This window comes from Lissotriton vulgaris, unplaced genomic scaffold, assembly GCF_964263255.1.
Source record: "Lissotriton vulgaris unplaced genomic scaffold, aLisVul1.2 SCAFFOLD_853, whole genome shotgun sequence".
NCBI classification, from domain to species: domain Eukaryota; kingdom Metazoa; phylum Chordata; class Amphibia; order Caudata; family Salamandridae; genus Lissotriton; species Lissotriton vulgaris.
This window is the reverse complement of record NW_028251335.1, coordinates 534,320-554,810: the sequence shown is the minus strand read 5'-3', so window position 1 is coordinate 554,810 and position 20,491 is coordinate 534,320.

The window sequence follows — 20,491 nt, the reverse complement described above, 5'->3', positions numbered from 1 at the left end:
ACTGAAAGGAATTAATGAAAGTAGAGGAAGAAAGAAAGAATGACAAATTAATTAGTAGAAAAAAGGAGGAAGCTCACGACAGAGAAGTCAAGAAGAAGTCAAGAAGGACGCAAAAATGAGACATGGAGAAAAGAATAGTTGAGGAAGAAAGGAGAAAACAATGGAAAAATTACAATAAGTAAATTCAACAATAAAAAGAGAAAAGCTGAACAAATAATAGAGAAGAAAGCCTGAAGAGAGAGAGAGCACATAAGACTGAGAGAAAGGACGGAAAGAAGGGAAGACAAGAGAAATACAGAGACAGTAATAAGTGAAAGAAAGATTAGACAACAGAAAGGAAGAAGAGAATGCGAGAAATCAAGAAACTGGGGGGAAGGAAAAATACATGGAAAAAAGAGTAAGACACAAAGGGGAGGAAAATAAGAAAGAACAAAATAAAGGAAAGATTTATTGAGAGAAAGACAGTGAAGATTAAAGAATTTGAGAAAAAAATAAAGAAGCAGAGAATAAGAAATAAAGAGAATGTAAGAGGTGAAGAATGAATAAAGGATTAAGCAAAGTAGAGAAACATGGAGGAAAAGGACAAAAGTGGAGGTAGAAATGAGAAACAATGAAAAAGGTAGAGAAAAAGAGAAGAACAAAAAAAGGGAGAAAAAGAAATAGAGTGGACAACTAAGATGGGAAGGATAAAGAACACTGGAAAGAAAGTAGTAGTGTAAAAAGAAAGGAAGAGGGGCTACAAAAAATTGAGAAAGGAAAGAAAGACACAAAAGCAAGGAAAAAGGAAAGAAAAGCAAGGAGAAGCAGGTAAGAAAGGAGAAAAAGAAGTACATTAAGAATCTTTCAGAAGAGGTTCGTGGGCGTCATCCTGCACTGTCAGCCCTCGAGCCCTCACAGAAACCTGTTCTGTGTTTTAAAGCAGTTGCCTTATGAAGTGGGCTGTGATATATTCTCAAGCCTGCTGCCAGACTGGGGCTGCTGGTAGCTCACACTCGACCTGTTGGAAACCCCTGAATGGAGTACTCTGGCAATTTACAAATGTCAGATGTTCTTCCTTAGAATACAGATGCTGTAAACTGGCCACACAAACTGTGATGCATACTTATTATTGGGCCCCTGTCATGGGGTTAACTCTCATACAGTCCTGATCAGCCAATAGTGTGAAGCATGATGGGACTTGTAGTTTCACCGATCCATAGTTAGGGGGGCAAAAATGAAACGAAAGACTGAAAATGTACCCACATGATTTAGTTGACATTTATGGTATTAAAGTTTGATACTTTGACTTTATCTGCCATTCCCCAATTAATTTTGAAATACTGGTTGCAGCTTTGTTGAAGTTTTGCTGCTCATACAACACAGATTTGACTTTATTTAAACACTTTATAGTAGTATTTTTTTAAAGCACCATTAATGGGGTTTTAAGGTAACCTATAAAATATCTCTGACGACATGTCTATTCAAGGTACTACTGCCTTGAGTGTAAATGCCACCTTGACCCAGCACTATAATCCCTGTGAGAGACCATGCTCGCGAGCGCAAAGGGTTTGTGCACCGATTTTCTGGGGCACTATTGTTTTACAGGAAAAGCAGCAGACGACTGTGCGGCCACTTCAGCAATACAGATAGTGCCAGCAACCATACACCTTTAGGGGGAACTACCTTATTAGTATGGGGGCGTGACCCCATGCAAATGAGGGATAACGTTGTGCTTTATTATGGACACAGGTGCAGAGGGATAGAGGCTTTCACGAGGTGCACTGACGCTGTGCTACAAAGAGTAGGTGCACTGTGGGATGTATGACGTTACAACGCATGCTTTTACCACGCATGCTGTTACAACGCAGGTTTTACTACGCATACCGTTACAACGCATAGCGCTTTGGGGTGCTGGATAGTGAATAGTTTAATTTACTATTCCAACTCCAGTCCCCGTGGACAGTAGGGAAGGTGTTGGATAGTAAATTAAATCTATTCCCTATCCTAGAGCGCCCCCAGCGCAATGCGTTGTAATGGTTTTCGTTGTAAAACCTGCGTTGTAATAGCACTGCGTTGTAAAAGTTTTGTTGTAAAGGATGTTTCCCGCACTGTGAGTGCCCCTCCCCCCCAAGGCCGGCCAGCCCTCTAGAGGGGGAAACGGGGTCCAATGGACCCCTCAGTCCCCATTATGCGATCACAGATATATGCATGCTAAATACAGATTACCTACCTCTGCTGGTAGTTTACTACCACAATTGCTCAAGAAGTGCTGTAACACATATATCAGATTTACGTCAGTCGCATTGTATGACAAATATAGAGCTCATTAATACACTGTGAGACATGAGGTGCCATCGATGCTGTTTTGCTCTCTGGAGGGCTGCCATCAGGGGGCACTCCTAATGCCTTCTTTGCTCCAACATCTATAATATGGTGTGGAAGCAGAAGTAAAGCGATTTCCTCATTTGCATGGGTCACGCCCATTCAAATGCGGGTACACCCCCTGATGATAGCGCTGGCAATATATGTGCACCAACGCTATCTGTATTAAAGGAGGCGGCGCACAAGCATCTGCGGCCCCTTCTGTAATACCAAGGTGCCCTGGGGCACGGAAAAGTGCACGCAAACGGCTCCTGTGGGGCACTCTGTCTAATACGGCCCTTGTAATTTTACTTTTCATACTCATAAATGCTTTTGTGAATCAGCCCCTTTGTTATTAGGGAAACTGTTTGGTGCATGTATCTCATTGAGAGTACATAAATATATATCCAGGGCACATTCAAACAGCCAATTATAATCTCTGCCGCAAAGGAGTCATGTGACAGTACTTTTTGCCAAATTGTTTTTGTTTTCATTCCGTTCATGTAGATTTGAGGTTTCAGCTTCCTACAAACTCAGGAAATGAAAGACTACTTTCAAAGGCCTCAATTACTTACTACAAGCTCCTTCTCCCTTTCATTTTGTGGTTTAGAGGCTTAGACAGTAATGCGATGTTTCCTATCTTTGTTAATTTGCTCATTAGTAAACCTGTCCTTTCCTTAGCTAGGCTGTGTGAACTGTATGCACGCCATATTGAACGGGTGTGTTCTTCTGATGAACACACAGGCTTTGATTGCACAAACCCAAAGCGGGGAAGAAGTAAGGGAAAAGATGTGGCAAAACAAGTTGCAATTAAACAAAACCTTTGCATAGTAACTTGTCACACTATGTGGCCTTACCTACTCCACCTCGCTACTTGGACTCACTTTATGTGTATAGTACTGCCATGATACATGTGTCCTGGAGTGATCTAAGGTATATAACACGACGGATAAATATTATTCACCCATGGGTGCGATATTGACTGGTTGCAGTATGTATGTACCTACCATCCCAAGTGCCCTCATTAAAAATTACGTTTGGGACTTTAGTTTTTGGCAGTGCAATAGGGAAATATACTGACCATTTGCCCCTGGTAACATTGGGTAGAGTGAAACTGTCCCTTTCTCGAGCCTTGTCCCATTGGCACTCATCAGCACCAGAGCATAGATAATCCTATTAGGATGTATGACATTACAAGGCATGACTTTACCACAAAATAATATTACTATGCAATGCATTTACCATGCAAGCCTTTATCACCCATATGCCTTTATCAGGCATGCCTTCACAGCAAAATCTAAGTATATATCAGGTAAGGGAACGCCCTATTTTTATATATGTAAATCTCTCTTTCGCTCTCTCTCTCTCCCTCCCTATCTACCTCCCACCCTCTCTCTCGCTCTCTCTCTCTCCCTCCCTCCCTCCTTCCCTCCTTCTGTCCCTCCCTCCCTCTCTCTCCCTCCCTCCCCTCTCTCTCTCTCTGTCTCTCCCTTCCTCCCTAGATCCCTCCCTCCCTATCTCCCTCCCTCCCTATCTCCCCCTCTCTCTCTCTCTCTCTCCCTCTCTCCCTCCTTCCCTCGAACTGTCCCTCCCTCTCTCTCGCTCCCTCCCCTCTCTCTCTCTCTCCGTCTCTCCCTTCCTCCCTAGATCCCTCCCTCCCTAGATCCCTCCCTCCCTATCTCCCTTCCCCCCTCTCTCTATCTCTCCCTCCCTCCTTCCCTTCTTCTGTCACTCCCTCCCTCTCTGTCCCTCCCTCCCCTCTCTCCCTCTGTCTCTCCCTTCCTCCCTAGATCCCTCCCTATCTCCCCCCCTCTCTCTCTCTCCCTCCCTCCCTCCTTCCCTCCTACTGTCCCTCCCTCTCTCTCCCTCCCTCCCCTCCGTCTCTCTCTCTGTCTCTCCCTCCCTCCCTATCTCCCTCCCTCCCTATCTCCCCCCCTCTCTCTATCTCTCCCTCCCTCCTTCCCTCCTTCTGTCCCTCCCTCCCTCTCTCTCCCTCCCTCCCCTCTCTCTCTCTCTCTCTGTCTCTCCCTTCCTCCCTAGACCCCTCCCTCCCTATCTCCCTCCCACCCTATCTCCCTCCCCCTCTCTCTCTCTCTCCCTCCCTCCCTCCCTATCTCCCTCCCTCCCAGTCTCCCTCCCCCCCTCTCTCTCCCTCTCTCTCTCTCTATCTCCCCCCTCTCTCTCTCCCTCTCTCTCTCCCTCCCTCCCTATCTCCCTCCCTCTCTCTCTCTCTCTCTCCCCCTCTATCTCTCTCTCTCCCTCGCTCTCTCTCTCTATCCCTCTCTTTCGCCCTTCCTCCCCCCTCACTTCAAAACTGTTTTCTAGAGGAAGTGGGATACTTTCCATGAGTCTTAGGGCAGATGGGTTACTCACCTCAGACTGTAACCCTGAGAGCTGCAGCCCTGTGCCTATACCCTTCATTGGAGCCCAACACTGAGCACCTAGTTCACCCCTTTAGCACTTTTCTCTCAGGGTAGCAGAGTCGAGCAGTCCAAGGCTTACTGCGAGGTAGAATCTCAGAACGCACTGAATGATAGCTGTGTTTTTCTGCTTTCGTCTCTGCTCCCATCAGTCCTCCTTTTCAAGGTAACATCGCTGTCATGGAAGGGCATCTCCAATACCCTTCCTCAGCAGTCAGCCAACTACTTCCATCATGGGAGGCTCGTGGTGGCCCCTTTCCAGGCAGGTCCCAGAACTTTGCAGATCGGTGGTTCAGAACGTAACCCTCAACCCTGACAAGCAAAAGAGCCTCTTGATCTCCACTGGTGTGGGACCCTGGACTCTGGTAGAGACATCTTGGCACACTGACTGGTAGTTTCCGTCCAGTTGTTATGCTAAGGTTGAAGTCAGAGTAGGTGTAGTCAATATTCCAGCTCTGGGATGGGTTCTGGGGAGTTCTGGCTCTTTGCTTATTACTCTCAGACAGGTCAAGCCACAGCCTTTGTCTACTAGTGTTAGCAAGAAAGTGGGGTGGATTTCGAAATCTGCTTTCAGCAGATCCCAAAAAAAGGGAATGTAAGAGAGAGAGGCTTCCCCACTCACCTACCTGTTAACCTGGCAGCCCTTCCATGGAAAAGTTGATAAGAAAAGAGCAGTTGAATGTTCCTACGCTACCAGAGTAACTCTGTCTCCTATCCTGGAGTCTGGCCCCTATAAAGGGCCCTGGGAATGCTCTGGCGAAAGCCTTCAATACTCATTGCTGTCTGGGGCTCTCTCCATCCTCCATCTTGTGTACCACTTTGGTTCAGGACATCAAAATGGATTCCTCTGGTACCAATAATTACAGACACCCTCAGCAAGCTGTCACACACGGGAGCTCCACATACTCAGATGGCACCTATGTCCCAGAAAGACCCAGGGTAAGGGACTGGTAACATTTTATAAATACACTAGGCAACTCTCCCTGGGAGTTGATAGGCAAAAAGGATAATCTTGCCACAATAATGTGTGTCTGTCATCCTCAGCAGCCCGGTGAGCTGACAGTAGTCACGTTCGGTAAAAGAGATTAAACCTGGTGTGCCCTGCTCAGGGTCACAGTTCATGTCTTAAGAATACAGCAGCACACATGCATGATTGCTGTGTGTGCTGAGGTTAAAGGTCAAAAATATACTGAGGCAGTTCTAATCTTTGGGGAAATTTGTGTAAATTGGTATTCATGGTATCAGTTTTCTACAGAAAAATAGTAATGTGAATGGAGAAATTGTGGCAAGGACAGTGAAAATATCTAATAATAATGTTCAGTTGGATTTGAAAAATAATTAAATTAAATGAGACAGCACTCCTGGATTTATTGTTCTCAGCAGCATTCCAGAACGCGGCTGTGCATGTAAACTGAAACAGAGAATGGTCCGGTCCCATCCCTTCCCACACACATTTCTTGCCGTGTACTCTGCGACCTCACACACATTGATATGATTGTGCCCAAGAGCACACCCGTGATTGGCGCGTTCACTCAGGAATAAGAGAGGGGATCCAATGAGGGGCTGTGTAGATCGAGATGGGCGGATTTACTGAGAGGACTCGCAGTGCAGGTACTGTAGCGTTCTAGTGTTGCACGTCACGTAGGTTACGTGACGTGCTGGCGGCCATGTTTGGGCTGCGCGCGCAGCAAGGCAGAAGCGCGAGAGCCGGCAACAGAAAAACGTGCTCGGCGCTCTTTAGGGATTGAGTTAATTAAAATAGCAACGATCATCACAGTGGCTCCAGTGCTTTATTTGGGGGGGAGAACCTCACATTACAATGGCGACGAGGGTGGGATAGCAGACCCCCCACCCCCCTCACAGCACGGAAGGAACAGCAGTGCCTGCAGAGCCACACAGAGACACAGTGCAAGTCCACCAGAAGAACAAGGGGCCAGAAGAAATCGACGTGACCCCACACGATCACCCTAAAGAGCGTGGCAGAGCCCCTAGGAGCTTAGAAGAGCAAGAAGAATAACCTACAGTGAGTAGACCGGCGGGAACCGCGGCAGAAAACGCGCCAAAGCGAGCCACGACCCACAGGTCAAGGGGGACCGCGCTGGATACCTCACAAAAGCGGGAAGGGGCTGAGGCAGACAGTCCCCAACCCCAAGTGAACGAGGAAGAGCAGGACAACACGCCAGGAAGCCCGAGAGGTCAAGGAAGCGTGCAGCCAACGGTCAAGAGCGAGAAGATGAGCGCGCAAGCTAGATTCGCAATGGCGCCGGTTCAGTTCCTACCCAGGCCCGGAGAAACGCTTATGAAGTGGGAGGACTGGAAGGAATACATCGATAATTTCATTGGAGTCCTAGAGGACGAAAACGAAGAAAAATTTAAACCCCCGAGGAAGAAACGCATCTTGCTATTGAATCTAGGCCCAGAAGGCCTGAGGATCTACAAAAGCCTGGTTCCAAAACAGAGAGCGACCACAGACGATGATGTATACGCCCATGCGATTGAAGACTTAGACGAACATTTCAGACCAACGGTATGCGTCTCAGTGGACAGATTCAACTTCCAACAGAGGAAGCAACAGCCAGGAGAGACGGTAGAGGAATACGTGGCGGCACTGAGGAAGCTGGCATCCTCGTGCAGGTACGCTAACTGGGAAGATGAGTTCATAAAAGACCAGGTGGTGATGCATACCACGTGCACGACCGTGCAGGACAAATTATGGGCTAGTGGCGACACTACGCTCAAAGAAGTGCTAGTCATCGTCAAAAGGGCCGAACTAGCGCACCGATGTGCAGTGGCGACTCGAAAAGAAACAGCGCCCAGTGTCATGGTGAACAAGGTGGACAATGAGGAGCACCGAAGAGACCACCAGAACAGGATATCGTCAGAGAAGGGTCCAGGCAAATGGCAAGGCAACTCAGGCCCCCCAGGAAAACAAGCGGGAAACAACAGAAGGTCATGTTATAGATTCGGAAGCTGGTCGCACGAGGCGCACGACAGGAAGTGCCCAGCGTTTCGCGCCAAATGTATGTTTTGCGGAATAATCGGCCATTACAAGAAAGTATGTCGAAAAAAGGCCTCCAAGGGAACCGTGAAGTTCGTTGGTCAAGAAGGTGAAGAACAAGAAGATGGTGCCGAAGAGGAGGTTGTAACGGTACTCTGCATCTATGACGAGATATTGAGTGTGGAAGGCCAAGTTCTGGGGGTCGACATCAAAAGGACAATGAAGCTGGTACTGGAGATGTCGATAGGAGGAGTTACGATCCAAGTGGTGGCAGACACCGGCTCACCTTACACCATCATCCAGAGAGCGGTGTGGGAGGACAAATTTGCACCACAGCTGGGCCCCGAACTTGAGAAACTGGACATCCGCCCGGTCACTTACAATGGGGACCACATACCAATGGCTGGATTCAGACCGTTAAACTTTGAATTCAGAGGACGATCCGCCTATTGCAAGCTCTACGTGTCAGAGAAAGGCCCCTCAGTACTAGGATGGCTCGACCAAGGCGACTTAGGCATCAAGTTGGACCCGGGAGGTAAGGAGCAAATCCTACTGACAGAACTGGACGCATGGCCAGACCTCAATAAATGGATGAGCGATTTTCCAAAGGTCTTCGGAGGCACGGTGGGTAAATTGGAGAAATTTGCACACAAAATCATTCTTAAAGAGGGCGCGGTGCCGGTGGCCCACAAAGTGAGAAACATTCCGTTGGCGGTAAGGGAAGAAGTGAAGATCGAAATGCAGGAATTAGAGAAGAAAGGGATCATCGAGCCCATCACGTGCGCCGAGTGGCTGGCGCCACTGGTGGTGGTTAAGAAACCCAGCGGCAAGGTCCGGCTGTGCGTCGACCTGCGCGAATTGAACAAGAACATAGTGGTAGAGAGATTCCCCCTACCCAGAATAGAGGAGATGTTGGCCAGCACCAGGGGGATCAAATGGTACTCCACCATAGATTGACTTCCGCCTACCACCAGATCGCCCTACACCCGGAGAGCCGTAAACTCACCTCCTGCATCACCCCATTTGGATGTTATCAGTTCCGCCGCATGCCGTTTGGGCTGGCCTCGGCGGCAGCCATGTTCCAAAAACTGATGCACCAATTGTTTAAGGACACACCCGGCGTCCAATACTTCCAGGACGACATACTGGTGATGGGGCGAGACAGACCCGACCACGACAAGAAACTCGGAGATGTACTAGGGATCCTGGAAAAGAAGGGCCTCACAGCAGAATGGGCCAAATGCCGAATCGGAATGGAGTCGGTGACCTACCTCGGACACGAAATAGGGGTGCGAGGAGAAACTCCGAAGGCAGAAAACGTGAAGGCGATCTGTGAGGCACCCCCGCCATCCAACAAGGAAGAAGTAAGATCATTCATTGGAATGGCAGAGTACTACGGAAAATTTGTACAGCACTTTGCCTCCAAGACGCACCACATGAGGTTACTCACGAGAGAAAACAAAGAATTTCACTGGTCGAAGGAAGCACAAGAAGAGTTCGATATCATCAAGAAGGAAGTGGCAGAAGCAATACCGCTGCAAAGGTACGACCCCCACGGAAGAACAGTGCTGACCACCGACGCCAGTGATAAGGGGCTTGGAGCAGTTCTCATGCAAGACCGAGGCCAAGGAAGATTGGAAACACTAAGCTTCGCATCCCGTACACTGAGTGACACAGAAAAGAAGTACAGCGTGATCGAAAAGGAGATGCTGGCAGTAGTGTGGGCCACGACTCGGTTCAGACAGTTCCTATGGGGCACAAGGTTCCGATTGAGGACGGACCACAAGCCCCTGCTGAAAGTGCTTACGTCAAGTGGACATGCCGACGCAACGCCACGGATCTCAAAAATGACGCTGAAGCTGCTGGAGTTCAGGTACGACGTGGAGTACATTCCAGGGAGCAAGAACAGAGTGGCAGACTATTTAAGCAGGGCAGCAGCCATGGAGCCTAGCGAGGAAGACAAATCAGGGGCAGAAGAATGGGTAGCACTCACAGAAGACCAAGAGACGGCCATTAGTCACCAGGAGTGGAAACAGGCGTACGAGGAAGACCTGGTGCTAGAAGAAGTGAAATCACACGTCACTAGAGGATGGCCTGACAAGAAGCAGACCCGAGGGGAACTCAACCCATATTTCGAGGTCAGAGAAGAACTGTCCATAGACGACCAAGGCGTATTTGTGTTTAGGGGAGAGAAAGTCATACCCCCAACCAACATCATCCCCAAATTACTGGACATACTGCATGATGAACACCTGGGGATCGGCAAGCTTAAATTGAGGGCCAAGCAAAATTACTGGTGGCCGGGAATGGATATAAGGGCAGAGAGGCATGTCAGGGAGTGCACACGGTCTCAAGGCGCAGATAAGACACTCAAACCACTGCGTCCGGCACTGGGTAAATTCGACCCCCCGAGGAATCCATGGGAGGAACTGTCCGTAGACATCCTAGGCCCGATCCTAGACGCATATGGAGTCCAGAAATACATCTGTGTCGTAGTGGATCGATATTCCAAGTGGCCGGAGTTGAGGATAGATGAAGCGATGGACACAGAAACTATTGTAAAGTTCCTAGCCGACACGTTTGTAAGGGAAGGCATCCCAAAATGCATCCTCAGCGACAATGGCCCCCAATTCAGGTCAGAAAAATGGTCCCAATTCATGCAAAGGAATGGCATCATAGCGAAACACACTTCCATCTACCACCCGGCTGGGAACGGGTTGGTGGAACGTTTTAACAGAGTGGTGATGGGGTAGGTTCAAGCTGCCATCTCGGACAACAAAGACTGGGAAAAGGAAATATGGCACATGGTGTGGGCGTACCGGATCACCCCCACAGGGACTGGTTACAGTCCATTTCAGATACTGAGAGGTCGCGAACCATTCACCCAAGACAACAGGGTATGGAAGGAGAAAATAATCCAGAGCGAGTGGTCACCAGCAGTGGTGCGAGCCAACTTGGAGAAAGCCCAAACCGTGTACACCAGACACTACGACACACGAAGAAACGTGAAACACACGGGATTAGAAAAAGGAGAATGGGTGCGAGTAAAACTGGCCACGCTACAAAGGAAAGGAGAGAGCAAATACAGCAAGCCCATGCAGGTGAAGGAAGTAATGGGCAGAGCGGCCTTGCTGAGCGACGGAAACGTGTGGTCGCAGGACCGCATGGCCAGGTGCAATAAGGTTCTATGCTGGAACAATGATGGGACAGAAGGAGGAGATAAAGCAGGAGGAAATGCCCCACAAGAACAGTGGGAGGAAGAACCTGATACAAGAGGAGAAGAACAAAAAGCAAAGACTGGTGAAGCCAAACAGGAGCAGTTGATCGAGGAGGACCGGAGTGACGGAGAAGCTAGCGCGGCTGCGCTAGAGAGTAGAGACAGAAGCAAAAGAGCGACCGCCACAACCCCGGTGAGACTGACCAGAAGGGGCAGAGCGGTGGTCAAGCCAGCGAGATTCAGAGACTATGACATGAGTGGGGAACTGTAAGTTTTATTGTTTGCATTGGGAAAAAAGGGGAGATATGTAGCGCTCTAGTGTTGCACGTCACGTAGGTTACGTGACGTGCTGGCGGCCATGTTTGGGCTGCGCGCGCAGCCAGGCAGAAGCGCGAGAGCCGGCAACAGAAAGACGTGCTCGGCGCTCTTTAGGGATTGAGTTAATTAAAATAGCAATGATCATCACAGTGGCTCCAGTGCTTTATTTGGGGGGGAGAACCTCACATTACAGGTACCATCCTAACTTGCAGCTCAGCTGAGAAGCGCTCACAATCAACCGGTACCTCAGTCGGTATCAACAGTGTGGCTAGTCTATATTTATTTTGGCACAGCTACCCCATTGCCCTGAACACACTGGTTTACCCACAGATGCTGGGGCAGATTGTGTTTAAAATGGGCTTATATTTGGAGAGAAAGAGCGAGATGGCAGAAGTATGGGGCAGAGACAGGGGCAGAAGGAGCCCCAGGGGCAAGGAGTGCGACAGAGAGAAACCATGATAGACATTTGGGTGTGTGGCTGGCTGGCTGGCTGAAGTTAAGAGTGCTTCTGAAACTCCCTTTCTTTTTCTCTCTCTCTTCGTATCTTTTTGTGTGTCTCTATCACCCTGTCTCCTTCTCTGTCTCCTTGTATTCCTCTCTATGTTCCTGTCCTTCTCTGTCTCCCTTATTTCTGTCTCTCTCTGTCATTATCTCTTCTTCTCTCTATCACTACCTGTCTCCATCTCCCCATATTTCCCTGTCTTTCTCTTTCTGTCTTCCTCTTTCTTCTCTCCCATGTTTCTTTTCTTCTATCTCTTCGTCACTTCATCGCTGTCTTTCCGTCTGTATCACTTTTCCCTCTCTCTTTCTCTCTGTCTCCCCGTCTCACTCTCTCCCCCTCCCAAACCCCCACATGCATCAACCTATTTAGGAAGTGCAAACGGTGCGAATCGGTAAAATCGGCCGTTTGCACTTCCTAAATAAGTTTTTGGGATGCATCATGCATTTTTGTGAAATTCGCTATTTTTAGCGATTTCCAAAAACACGATTTCTTTTAAGGAATCGCAAATTTGCGATTCCTTAAAAGCAATGCATGATTGTTTTTCTAATTGCGAATTAGCAATTAGGAGGTGCAAATTACCACGAGGTTAAAGCTCGTGGTAATTTGCGAAAAGTTTTGAAAAAGCTCAAAAAAGCATTTTTAAAATTTTCATGTTTCAGACACACATGTCCTTAGGACATGTGTGCGTGAAACATGCACTTCAAATTACATTACTGGGGTGCAGCCCCTTGGAATGCATTAACAAATTGCGATTTTAAAAAAGAAAATCGCAATTTGTTAAAGCCTTCCCATTGATCCCTATGGGCCTTTTGGCCCATAGGAATCAATGGGAATTGCGAATTCGCACTTTGGAATCCGCATAATATTTGCGATTCGGTAAAAATTGCGATTTTTACCGAATCGCAAATATTTTTCGAAAATATACATGCATCCCATTTTGCGAATTCCAAATTGCAATTCCTTATTTTTCGCAATTTGGAATTCGCAAAAGGCAGCGATGATGCATGTGGCCAATAAGTTTCTATGCCCACTCCCCGGCTTTCACTGCCTCTCCCTGTCTCTCTCTGTCTGTCTACCCACCTCTGTCTTTTTCATGTCTTTCTTTCTCCCTGTCTCCGTCTTTCTGACCATGTCTTTGACTTTCCTGTTAATCCCTGCCTGTGTGTTTGTATATCCCTGTCTCCTCTATCTCCCATTGTCTCTCCCTATTTCCCGGCGTTAACTTCTCTTTACATGTTGCTCTGCTTTTCTCTGCCTGTCTTGCTAACTTCTCTGTCTCTTGTAGGTCTGTCCTTGTCCTTCCCACTCTCTTTCCACATCTCTTTCCCAATATCTTTCTCTATTTCGCCCAACCCCTCTCTCTGTGGCTCTTTCTCCCCATCTCTCCATATTTTTCTCTGACTTTGTCTCTCCCTAGCTTTCTCTTGCTATTTTTGTCTCTTACTGTCATTCTATGTCTCTCTTCCTATCTCTCCATCTTTCCCTGACTTGGGATGCTCTAAGGTGCTTATTTACAACCTCTTACGCCGCCAGTGCGTCACTTTTTTTGACGCACCGGCGGCACGGTTTGCTGGCCCTTATTCACAAGCCCACACAACGCCAGCTTGCGTGGCTTTTCATGGCCTTGTAAATACAGCCCTTTTTTATGCATCACTTTGCATGAAAGGGGCGGGCCATAGATGTTGCTGTGGGTGTTCCCACGCAACACCCATAGATTCTGCCACATTCACAGATTTACAATATTTCATAAACCTGGGAATGCGTCTGAATCCTACGCCTCCCCAGGGAAGGTGTAAGGAGGCGCAACGAGGAGAAACTTTTATTTCTCCTCGTTATTTTCCTTTTTAGGTCTCGGCTTCGAGACCTATTGCAGCCAAGATGGGTCTGAAGGGACGTAGACTGGGGGACGAGCGCCGATTGCCCATCGTGAACGCGCACGCCAAGCCTCCTGGAGCCGTGCACATCTCTTGCTCCACATTCACACTCACGGAAGCACACACTCACGCACGCACGCACGCACGCACGCACACACACACACACACACACCCTCCCTCTCTGCCCACTCCCTCTCTGCCGCCCCCCTTCTACCCCCACTCACCGGGCTCTTTCCCTCGCAGCGGGTCACTCATGGCAGCAGGCAGACTCGGTGTCTTCTCCGGCGATCTTCAGCTGATGTGCACGCCCACGCTGCGTCTCGTGCGCGCCCACCACGCTGTTTCGCGCCCGTTGATCCTTAGCTTGTGATTATGCTCTTTGATGTTTGCGAGGGAGGAGGTTTACGGTTCGGGAGTTACAGGACTGCTGCTGTGAGAACCTCAGACGTTTAAAACCGAAATAAAAGGCCACTGCTGTGCTCCTGCTGCGGCAGCAGGTTTGGTCTACACTTGTGACAGAATCTCCCGCGGTCATGCTGTGAGAGTCTGGATGAAAGCTGCTATGCCTGGAAGCGAGCATTCAGGAGGGCCGGGGGCATTCCAACCAAGTCTGCAACTGATCGCCCAGGAGGACATTTACTCTCTTCTCCCACCAGGTCGGGCACAGGTGAATAATACTGCCATTTTACCTGCTCCTCTGCATTTGATTCCCCATTTTATTAACTACGCTTTAAATCGTGTGTTTCCTCATTTCTAAACACTTTGCTATAGAATCTCACACCCGACCCCAGGTCTGCCCAGTAGAACGGCGCTCACTTCATCCCTCTGTGAGGCAGAAGGTGAGTGCGAGTGCAGAGTGCGCAGAGTGTGAAGTAGTGAGTGCAGAGTGAGTGTGCATAGTGTGAGTGCAGAGTAGTGAGTGCAGAGTAGTGAGTTCAGAGTAGTGAGTGCAGAGTGCAGAGTAGTGAGTGCAGAGTGCAGAGTAGTGAGTGCAGAGTGCAAAGTAGTGAGTAGTGAGTGCAGAGTAGTGAGTAGTGAGTAGTGAGTGCAGAGTAGTGAGTGCAGAGTAGTGAGTGCAGAGTAGTGAGTGCAGAGTAGTGAGTGCAGAGTGCAGAGTAGTGAGTGCAGAGTAGTGAGTAGTGAGTGGTGAGTAGTGAGTGGTGAGTAGTGAGTAGTGAGTGCAGAGTAGTGAGTAGTGAGTAGTGAGTGCAGAGTAGTGAGTAGTGAGTGCAGAGTAGTGAGAAGTGAGTGCAGAGTAGTGAGTGCAGAGTAGTGAGTGCAGAGTAGTGAGTGCAGAGTAGTGAGTAGTGAGTAGTGAGTGCAGAGTAGTGAGTGCAGAGTGCAGAGTAGTAAGTGCAGAGTAGTGAGTGCAGAGTAGTGAGTGCAGAGTAGTGAGTGCAGAGTAGTGAGTGCAGAGTGCAGAGTAGTGAGTGCAGAGTAGTGAGTGCAGAGTAGTGAGTAGTGAGTGCAGAGTAGTGAGTAGTGAGTGCAGAGTAGTGAGTGCAGAGTAGTGAGTGCAGAGTAGTGAGTGGTGAGTGGTGAGTAGTGAGTAGTGAGTGCAGAGTAGTGAGTAGTGAGTGCAGAGTAGTGAGTGCAGAGTAGTGAGTGCAGAGTAGTGAGTAGTGAGTAGTGAGTGCAGAGTAGTGAGTGCAGAGTAGTGAGTAGTGAGTGCAGAGTGCAGAATAGTGAGTGCAGAGTAGTGAGTGCAGAGTAGTGAGTGCAGAGTAGTGAGTGCAGAGTAGTGAGTGTAGAGTAGTGAGTAGTGAGTGCAGAGTAATGAGTAGTGAGTGCAGAGTAGTAAGTGCAGAGTAGTGAGTGCAGACTAGTGAGTGCAGACTAGTGAGTGCAGAGTAGTGAGTAGTGAGTAGTGAGTGGTGAGTAGTGAGTGCAGAGTAGTGAGTAGTGAGTAGTGAGTGCAGAGTAGTGAGTAGTGAGTGCAGAGTAGTGAGTAGTGAGTGCAGAGTAGTGAGTAGTGAGTGCAGAGTAGTGAGTAGTGAGTGCAGAGTAGTGAGTAGTGAGTATTGAGTGCAGAGTAGTGAGTAGTGAGTGGTGAGTAGTGAGTGCAGAGTAGTGAGTAGTGAGTAGTGAGTGCAGAGTAGTGAGTAGTGAGTGCAGAGTAGTGAGTGCAGAGTAGTGAGTGCAGAGTAGTGAGTGCAGAGTAGTGAGTGCAGAGTAGTGAGTAGTGAGTGCAGAGTAGTGAGTGCAGAGTAGTGAGTAGTGAGTGCAGAGTGCAGAGTAGTGAGTGCAGAGTAGTGAGTGCAGAGTAGTGAGTGCAGAGTAGTGAGTGCAGAGTAGTGAGTGTAGAGTAGTGAGTAGTGAGTGCAGAGTAATGAGTAGTGAGTGCAGAGTAGTGAGTGCAGAGTAGTGAGTGCAGAGTAGTGAGTGCAGACTAGTGAGTGCAGAGTAGTGAGTAGTGAGTAGTGAGTAGTGAGTGGTGAGTAGTGAGTGCAGAGTAGTGAGTAGTGAGTGCAGAGTAGTGAGTAGTGAGTGCAGAGTAGTGAGTAGTGAGTGCAGAGTAGTGAGTAGTGAGTAGTGAGTGCAGAGTAGTGAGTGCAGAGTAGCGAGTAGTGAGTGCAGAGTAGTGAGTAGTGAGTATTGAGTGCAGAGTAGTGAGTAGTGAGTGGTGAGTAGTGAGTGGTGAGTAGTGAGTGCAGAGTAGTGAGTAGTGAGTAGTGAGTGCAGAGTAGTGAGTAGTGAGTGCAGAGTAGTGAGTAGTGAGTGCAGAGTAGTGAGTAGTGAGTAGTGAGTAGTGAGTGGTGAGTAGTGAGTGCAGAGTAGTGAGTAGTGAGTAGTGAGTGCAGAGTAGTGAGTAGTGAGTGCAGAGTAGTGAGTAGTGAGTGCAGAGTAGTGAGTAGTGAGTGCAGAGTAGTGAGTAGTGAGTATTGAGTGCAGAGTAGTGAGTAGTGAGTGGTGAGTAGTGAGTAGTGAGTGCAGAGTAGTGAGTAGTGAGTGCAGAGTAGTGAGTGCAGAGTAGTGAGTAGTGAGTAGTGAGTAGTGAGTGCAGAGTAGTGAGTAGTGAGTGCAGAGTAGTGAGTGCAGAGTAGTGAGTGCAGAGTAGTGAGTGCAGAGTAGTGAGTGCAGAGTAGTGAGTAGTGAGCAGTGAGTAGTGAGTGCAGAGTAGTGAGTAGTGAGTGCAGAGTAGTGAGTGCAGAGTAGTGAGTGTAGAGTAGTAAGTGCAGAGTAGTGAGTAGTGAGTAGTGAGTAGTGAGTGCAGAGTAGTGAGTAGTGAGTGCAGAGTAGTGAGTAGTGAGTGCAGAGTAGTGAGTGCAGAGTAGTGAGTAGTGAGTGCAGAGTAGTGAGAAGTGAGTAGTGAGTGGTGAGTAGTGAGTGGTGAGTAGTGAGTGCAGAGTAGTGAGTAGTGAGTGCAGAGTAGTGAGTAGTGAGTAGTGAGTGGTGAGTAGTGAGTGCAGAGTAGTGAGTAGTGAGTGCAGAGTAGTGAGTAGTGAGTGCAGAGTAGTGAGTAGTGAGTGCAGAGTAGTGAGTAGTGAGTGGTGAGTAGTGAGTGCAGAGTAGTGAGTAGTGAGTGCAGAGTAGTGAGTGCAGAGTAGTGAGTGCAGAGTAGTGAGTGCAGAGTAGTGAGTGTAGAGTAGTGAGTGCAGAGTAGTGAGTGCAGAGTAGTGAGTGTAGAGTAGTGAGTACTGATTGCAGAGTAGTGAGTGCAGAGTAGTGAGTGCAGAGTAGTGAGTAGTGAGTGCAGAGTAGTGAGTAGTGAGTGCAGAGTAGTGAGTGCAGAGTAGTGAGTGCAGAGTAGTGAGTAGTGAGTAGTGAGTGCAGAGTAGTGAGTGCAGAGTAGTGAGTAGTGAGTAGTGAGTAGTGAGTAGTGAGTGCAGAGTAGTGAGTGCAGAGTAGTGAGTAGTGAGTAGTGAGCGCAGAGTAGTGAGTAGTGAGTGGTGAGTAGTGAGTGCAGAGTAGTGAGTAGTGAGTGCAGAGTAGTGAGTAGTGAGTCGTGAGTGCAGAGTAGTGAGTAGTGAGTAGTGAGTAGTGAGTGCAGAGTAGTGAGTAGTGAGTGCAGAGTAGTGAGTAGTGAGTAGTGAGTAGTGAGTAGTGAGTGCAGAGTAGTGAGTAGTGAGTAGGGAGTGCAGAGTAGTGAGTAGTGAGTGCAGAGTAGTGAGTAGTGAGTAGTGAGTAGTGAGTGCAGAGTAGTGAGTAGTGAGTGTAGAGTAGTGAGTAGTGAGTGCAGAGTAGTGAGTAGTGAGTGCAGAGTAGTGAGTAGTGAGTGCAGAGTAGTGAGTGCAGAGTAGTGAGTGCAGAGTGCAGGGTAGTGAGTGCAGAGTAGTGAGTGCAGAGTAGTGAGTGTAGAGTAGTGAGTACTGATTGCAGAGTAGTGAGTGCAGAGTAGTGAGTGCAGAGTAGTGAGTAGTGAGTGCAGAGTAGTGAGTAGTGAGTGCAGAGTAGTGAGTAGTGAGTGCAGAGTAGTGAGTAGTGAGTAGTGAGTGCAGAGTAGTGAGTAGTGAGTGCAGAGTAGTGAGTGCAGAGTAGTGAGTAGTGAGTGCAGAGTAGTGAGTAGTGAGTGCAGAGTAGTGAGTGCAGAGTAGTGAGTGCAGAGTAGTGAGTAGTGAGTGCAGAGTAGTGAGTAGTGAGTAGTGAGTGGTGAGTAGTGAGTGGTGAGTAGTGAGTGCAGAGTAGTGAGTAGTGAGTTCAGAGTAGTGAGTAGTGAGTAGTGAGTGGTGAGTAGTGAGTGCAGAGTAGTGAGTAGTGAGTGCAGAGTAGTGAGTAGTGAGTGCAGAGTAGTGAGTAGTGAGTGGTGAGTGCAGAGTAGTGAGTAGTGAGTGCAGAGTAGTGAGTAGTGAGTAGTGAGTGCAGAGTAGTGAGTAGTGAGTGTAGAGTAGTGAGTGTAGAGTAGTGAGTGCAGAGTAGTGAGTGCAGAGTAGTGAGTGCAGAGTAGTTAGTGTAGAGTAGTGAGTACTGATTGCAGAGTAGTGAGTAGTGAGTGCAGAGTAGTGAGTGCAGAGTAGTGAGTAGTGAGTGCAGAGTAGTGAGTAGTGAGTGCAGAGTAGTGAGTGCAGAGTAGTGAGTGCAGAGTAGTGAGTAGTGAGTAGTGAGTAGTGAGTGCAGAGTAGTGAGTAGTGAGTAGGGAGTGCAGAGTAGTGAGTAGTGAGTGCAGAGTAGTGAGTAGTGAGTAGTGAGTAGTGAGTGCAGAGTAGTGAGTAGTGAGTGTAGAGTAGTGAGTAGTGAGTGCAGAGTAGTGAGTAGTGAGTGCAGAGTAGTGAGTAGTGAGTGCAGAGTAGTGAGTGCAGAGTAGTGAGTGCAGAGTGCAGGGTAGTGAGTGCAGAGTAGTGAGTGCAGAGTAGTGAGTGTAGAGTAGTGAGTACTGATTGCAGAGTAGTGAGTGCAGAGTAGTGAGTGCAGAGTAGTGAGTAGTGAGTGCAGAGTAGTGAGTAGTGAGTGCAGAGTAGTGAGTAGTGAGTGCAGAGTAGTGAGTAGTGAGTAGTGAGTGCAGAGTAGTGAGTAGTGAGTGCAGAGTAGTGAGTGCAGAGTAGTGAGTAGTGAGTGCAGAGTAGTGAGTAGTGAGTGCAGAGTAGTGAGTGCAGAGTAGTGAGTGCAGAGTAGTGAGTAGTGAGTGCAGAGTAGTGAGTAGTGAGTAGTGAGTGGTGAGTAGTGAGTGGTGAGTAGTGAGTGCAGAGTAGTGAGTAGTGAGTTCAGAGTAGTGAGTAGTGAGTAGTGAGTGGTGAGTAGTGAGTGCAGAGTAGTGAGTAGTGAGTGCAGAGTAGTGAGTAGTGAGTGCAGAGTAGTGAGTAGTGAGTGGTGAGTGCAGAGTAGTGAGTAGTGAGTGCAGAGTAGTGAGTAGTGAGTAGTGAGTGCAGAGTAGTGAGTAGTGAGTGTAGAGTAGTGAGTGTAGAGTAGTGAGTGCAGAGTAGTGAGTGCAGAGTAGTGAGTGCAGAGTAGTTAGTGTAGAGTAGTGAGTACTGATTGCAGAGTAGTGAGTAGTGAGTGCAGAGTAGTGAGTGCAGAGTAGTGAGTAGTGAGTGCAGAGTAGTGAGTAGTGAGTGCAGAGTAGTGAGTGCAGAGTAGTGAGTGCAGAGTAGTGAGTAGTGAGTAGTGAGTGCAGAGTAGTGAGTGCAGAGTAGTGAGTGCAGAGTAGTGGGTAGTGAGTGCAGAGTAGTGAGTGCAGAGTAGTGAGTAGTGAGTGCAGAGTAGTGAGTGCAGAGTAGTGAGTAGTGAGTAGTGAGTGCAGAGTAGTGAGTAGTGAGTGGTGAGTAGTAGGTGCAGAGTAGTGAGTAGTGAGTGCAGAGTAGTGAGTAGTGAGTAGTGAGTGCAGAGTAGTGAGTAGTGAGTAGTGAGTGCAGAGTAGTGAGTAGTGAGTAGTGAGTAGTGAGTGCAGAGTAGTGAGTGCAGAGTAGTGAGTGCAGAGTAGTGAGTAGTGAGTGTAGAGTAGTGAGTAGTGAGTGCAGAGTAGTGAGTAGTGAGTGCAGAGTAGTGAGTAGTGAGTGCAGAGTAGTGAGTGCAGAGTAGTGAGTGCAGAGTGCAGAGTAGTGAGTGCAGAGTAGTGAGTGCAGAGTAGTGAGTGCAGAGTAGTGAGTAGTGAGTGCAGAGTAGTGAGTAGTGAGTGCAGAGTAGTGAGTGCAGAGTAGTGAGTAGTGAGTAGTGAGTGCAGAGTAGTGAGTATTGAGTGCAGAGTAGTGAGTGCAGAGTAGTGAGTAGTGAGTGCAGAGTAGTGAGTGCAGAGTAGTGAGTGCAGAGTAGTGAGTGCAGAGTAGTGAGTGCAGAGTAGTGAGTAGTGAGTGCAGAGTAGTGAGTAGTGAGTAGTGAGTAGTGAGTGGTGAGTAGTGAGTGCAGAGTAGTGAGTAGTGAGTACAGAGTAGTGAGTAGTGAGTGGTGAGT